The sequence below is a fragment of the Physeter macrocephalus genome, chromosome 11 (genome assembly GCF_002837175.3).
Source record: "Physeter macrocephalus isolate SW-GA chromosome 11, ASM283717v5, whole genome shotgun sequence".
NCBI lineage: Eukaryota > Metazoa > Chordata > Mammalia > Artiodactyla > Physeteridae > Physeter > Physeter macrocephalus.
In genome coordinates this window covers 129186068-129192113 of record NC_041224.1, presented here as the reverse complement: position 1 = coordinate 129192113, position 6046 = coordinate 129186068, and positions in this window count along the sequence as shown.

Below are 6046 nucleotides of genomic sequence, written 5' to 3'. Positions count from 1 at the left end.
TTATGGGGATTCCCTTGTATGTAATTTGTTGTTTTTCCCTTGCTGCTTTTAATATTTTTTTCTTTGTATTTAATTTTTGATACTTTGATTAATATGTCTTGGTGTGTTTCTCCCTGGATTTATCCTGTATGGGACTCTCTGTTCTTCCTTTACTTGATTGACTATTTCCTTTCCCATGTTAAGGAATTTTCAACTATAATCTCTTCAAATATTTTGTCAGTCCCTTTCTTTATCTCTTCTCTTCTTCTGGGACCCCTATAATTCGAATGTTGGTGTGTTTAAAGTGGTCCCAGAGGTCTCTGAGACTGTTCTCAATTCTTTTCATTCATTTTTCTTTATTCTGCTCTGTGGTAGTTATTTCCACTATTTTATCTTCCAGGTCACTTATCCGTTCTTCTGCCTCAGTTATTCTGCTATTGATTCCTTCTAGAGAATTTTTAATTTCATTTATTTTGATGTTCATCATTGTTTGTTTGCTCTTTAGTTCTTCTAGATCCTTGTTAAACGTTTCTTGTATTGTCTCCATTCTATTTCCAGATTTTGGAGCACGTTTACTATCATTACACTGAATTCTTTTTCAGGTAGACTGCCTATTTCCTCTTCACTTGTTTTGTCTGGTGGGTTTTTAGCCTGCTCCTTCATCTGCTGTGTGTTTCTCTGTCTTCTCATTTTGCTTAACGTACTGTGTTTGGCGGTCCCCTTTCTGCAGGTTTAAGGTTCATAGTTCCCATTGTTTTTGGTGTCTGCACCCAGTGGTTAAGATTGGTGCAGTGGGTTGTGTCGGCTTCCTGGTGGAGGGGACTTGTGCCTTTTTTCTGGTGGATGAGGCTGGATGTTGTCTTTCTGGTGGGCAGGACCGTGTCCAGTGTGTTTTGGGGTGTCTGTGACCTTATTATGATTTTAGGCAGCCTCTCTGCTAATGGGTGGGGTTGCCTTCCTGTCTTGCTAGTTGTTTGACCTAGGGTGTCCAGCACTGTAGCTTGGTGGTTGTTGAATGGAGCTGTCTTACCCTTGAGATCTAGCTCTCTGAGAGAGCTTTTTCTGTTTGACATTATGAGGAGCCAGGAGGTCTCTATAGACCAATGCCCTGAACTTGGCTCTCCCACCTCAGAAGCACAGGCCTGACACCCGGCCGGAGCACCAAGACCATGTCAGCCACATGGCTCAGAAGAAAAGGGAGAAAAAAAGATAGAAAGAAAGAAAGAAAAAAATAAAGTTATTAAAATAATTTTTTAATTATTAAAAATAAAAAAATTAACAATAAAAAAAGAAGGAAAGAAAGATCAACCAAACCATAAAACATATCCACCAGTGATAACACACACTAAAAACTATACCAAAAAAAAAAAAAAGTGGACAGACAGAACCCTAGGACAAATGGTAAAAGCAAAGCTATACGGACAAAGTCACACAGAGAAGCATACACATGCACACTCATAAAAAGAGAAAAAGGAAAACGTATATATATATATATAAAAGAAAAAATAAAAGAGAGCAACCAAATCAATAAACAAATCTACCAATGATAATAAACTCTAAATAATAAACTAAGATAAACATAAAACCAGAAACAAATTAGATGCAGAAAGCAAACCCCAAGTCTACAGTTGCTCCCAAAGTCCACCACCTCAATGTTGGGATGATTCGTGGTCTATTCAGGTATTCCACAGATGCAGGGTACATCAAGTTGATTGTGGAGATTTAATCCGCTGCTCCTGAGGCTGCTGGGAGAAATTTCCCTTTATCTTCTTTGTTCGTACAGCTCCTGGGGTTCAGCTTTGGATTTGGCCCTGCCTCTGCGTGTAGGTCACCTGAAGGCGACTGTTCTTCGCTCAGACAGGACAGGGTTAAAGTAGCAGCTGATGTGGGGGCTCTGGCTCACTCACGCCGGGTGGAGAGAGGGGTACGGAATGCAGGATGAGCCTGCAGCGGCAGAGGCCACCATGACGTTGCAACAGCCTGAGTTGCACCATGTGTTCTCCCCTGGGAAATTGTCCCTGGATCACAGAACCCTTGCAGTGGCGGGCTGCACAGGCTCCTGGGAGGGGAGGTGTGGATAGTGACCTGTGCTTGCACACAGGCTTCTTGGTGGCTGCAGCGGCAGCAGCCTTAGCGTTTCATGCCCATCTCTGGTGTCCGTGCTGATAGCCGCGGCTTGCGCCCCTCTCTGGAGCTCATTTAGGCGGTAGTCTGCCTTCTGTGCGCAGACAGGGAAGAGATCTCTTCTCCTCACACACCCCAAAACAATGGTCTCTTGACTCTTAGGCAGTTCCAGACTTTTTCCCAGACTCCCTCCCAGCTAGCTGTGGCACACTAGCCTCCTTCAGGCTATGTTCACACAGCCAATCCCAGTCCTCTCCCTGGGATCTGACCTCTGAAGCCTGAGCCTTAGTTTCCAGCCCCCACCTGCCCCGGCGGGTGAGCAGACAAGCCTCTCAGTCTGGTGAACGCTGGTCAGCACTGATCGTCTGTGCAGGAATTGCTCCACTTTGCCCTCTGCACCCCTGTTGCTCCTCTCTCCTCCGTGGCTCTGAAGCTTCCCCCTGCCAACCCCCCATCTCTGCCAGTGAAGGGGCTTCCTAGTGTGTGGAAACTTTTCCTCCTTCACAGCTCCCTCCCAGAGGTCCTGTCCCTATTCTTTTGTCTCTGTTTTTTCTTTTTTCTTTTGCCCTACCCAGGTATGTAGGGAGTTTCTTGCCTTTTGGGAAGTCTGAGGTCTTCTGCCAGCATTCAGTAGGTGTTCTGTAGGAGTTGTTCCATATGTAGATGTATTTCTGATGTATTTGTGGGGAGGAAGGTGATCTCCACATCTTACTCCTCCACCATCTTGAAGGTCTCCCCTCTGTTTTGACAATATTGAAGTTTGAATCATAAATCTTAAAATTATTTTTTTGTTGATTTGATTTCTATGTAGTTTGTTCTTTATGATACTATCATAAATGAAATTGCTTTCTTAATTTCATTGATAGATTTTTTTGTTGCTAATACATAAAAATTCAGTTGATATTTGTATACTGATCTTGTGTCAAAAAATCTTGCTAAATTTGCTTATTGATTTGAGGGATTCCTTGGGATTATCAACATACCAAATCATGTCATCTGAAAATAAAGACAATTTTACTTCTTTTCTATGTGGACATGGAAATTTTGTATATTTGTTTTGCCTTATTGCACCAGCTAGAAACTCTAGTACATTGTTGAATAGAAGTGATGAGAATACAGCATTCAGTCTTAAACAAGTATCATGTTAGCTCTGGGTTTTATTGTGGATATTCTTTTTCAGTTTGAGGAAATTCCTTTGTACTCTTCATTTACTAAGAGTTTTTATCATGAATGGGTGTGAGATTTTTTTCAAGTGCTTTTTCTGAATTAATTGAGCTAATACTCTGTGCTATTTATGAAAGTGATATTGTATCAGAATACATAATTTTTAATGATATTTTGCTAATAGCATATTTTGGTTTACCTACATATTATAAATTCTTAGAGGGAAGGAATAATGTCTCAATGCTTTTCTATCTTCCTAATTGTAATCAAAGTGTTATTCATGAAGTAATGATCAGATGTAAGAAAAGAAAATTATAGACCAATGTGCTTGATGAAAATAGATGCAAATTTCAACAAAATATTTGCAAACTGAATTCAATACATTAAAAGGATCTAACAACCATGATCAAGTGGGATTTATTGTTGAGATGCAAGAATGGTTCAACATACGCAAATCAATAAATGTGATATACAACATTAACAGAATAAAGTATCAATATAAAAATCATATGATCATTTCAGCAAATACAGAAAAAGCATTTGACAAAATTCAACACCTTTTCATTAGGAAAATTAGGTATAGAGAGAATGTACCTCAACATAATAAAGATAATATATGACAAGCCCACAGCTAACATCATACTTAAAAGCAAAAAGCTGAATCTTTTCCTCTAAGATCCGGAGCAAGACAAAGATGCCCATTCTCACTACTTTTATTCAACATAGTACTAGAAATTAGGCAGGAAAACGAAATAAAAAGCATACATAGCAGAAAGGAGGCAGTAAAATTTTCTCTATTTGCAGGTGACCTAATCTTATATATTGAAAACCCTCAATACTCCACCAAAAAATGTTAGAACTAATCAACAAATTCAGAAAAGTTGTAAGATATAAAATCAATGTAAAAAATGTAGTTGCATTTCTATATACTAACAATGAACTATCAGAAAGATAAATTTTAAAAAAATCCCATTTACAATATCATTAAAAAGAATAAAATACTTAGGAATAAATTTAACCAAGGAGGTGGAAAATCTGTACACTGAAAACTATATGATATTGATGGAAGAAATTGAAGAAGACACACAAAAATCTAAGATATTCTGTGTTCAGAGATTGGAAAAATTATTTTAAAATATCCGTATTATCCAAAATGATTTACAGATTCAGTGTAATCCCTATAGAAATAAGGATTACTGTGGAATTACTATGGAATTAATAGTTTAGATTTGAAGGAGAATTTAAAGATCACCTGGTTCAAGGCCATAAGTATCTTAAGACAATTAAAGTACAATTTTTTACAACTTTTTAATCTTAGTTACTATGAGAACTCAGATCTCATTGATTAATATCCATTAACATTTCTACTCCCAAGTATCTCAAATTGGGGCTGTGAGGTTGCAGTAAGATATCTCAATGGACTTAATTCAGAATATTTAGATTAGGTCCTAAAAATTCGCTAGCAAATAATGTAATACTGGTTCACTTGAAAGCAGAATTAAGTGGCATTATTTTCATTTTTCTTTTTATGCATTTCAGCCTTGTTTGAATTTGATACAAAGAACTTGAAATATTTTTGGAGTTTGAATAAGTATTTTTTTTAAGGGAGTTGAGAAAAAGATGAGATGCTATATTTACTTAGCTGTGTTTTGTTCTGAAAAGCTATTGCAGTGTGATTCAAAGACCTTCTCATTGGTTTGAACTCAAAGAATTTGGAAGTCTGGCTCTGAGTATAAAAACTGGTCAAACCAATAAATAGGCTTTAATGTTGCTTGATACTGACTCTTCAGATGACTTGACCTTTCTTTTCCCCCAAGTGTTGTTTTTTTTTTTTTTTTTTTTTTTTTGCGGTACACGGGCCTCTCACTGTTGTGGCCTCTCCCGTTGCGGAGCACAGGCTCCAGACACGCAGGCTCAGTGGCCATGGTTCACGGGGCCAGCCGCTCCACGGCATGTGGGATCTTCCCGGACCGGGGCACAAACCTGTGTCCCCTGCATCGGCAGGAGGACTCTCAACCACTGCGCCACCAGGGAAGCCCCCCAAGTGTTTTAAAGTGAACGTGTAGATTCAGTTTGGATAAGTAACACATATATAAAATATTAGCATATTTCTTTCATTAATTTTTGTATGTTAGGAAAAAATGTTTTAAGAAATTATGTTTTATAAATATCAATTAAATCTATCTGGTCTACTGTGTCATTTAAAGCTTGTGTTTCCTTATTTATTTTCTGTTTGGATGATCTGTCCACTAGTGTAAGTGGGGTGTTAAAGTCCCCTACTATTATTGTGTTACTGTAGATTTCCCCTTTTATGGTTGTTAGCATCTGCCTTATTTACTGAGGTCCTCCTATGCTGTGTGCATAAATATTTAAAATTGTTATGTTTTCTTCTTGGATTGATCCCTTGATCATTATGTAGTGTCCTTCCTTATCTCTTGTAACAGTCTTTATTTTAAAGTCTATTTTATCTGATATGAGTATCACTACTCCACCTTTCTTTTGATTTCCATTTGCATGGAATATCTTCTTCCGTCCCTTCACTTCCAGTCCGTATGTGTCCCTAGGTCTGAAGTGGGTCTCTTATGGACAGCATATATCTGGGTTTTGTTTTTGTATCCATTCGGCTAGTCTGTGTCTTTTGGTTGGGGCATTTAATCCATTTACATTCAAGGTGATCATCAATATGTATGTTCTTATTACCATTTTCTTAACTGTTTTGGGTTTGTCTTTGTGGGTCTTTTTCTTCTCTTGTGTTTCCCACCTAGAGAAGTTTCTTTAG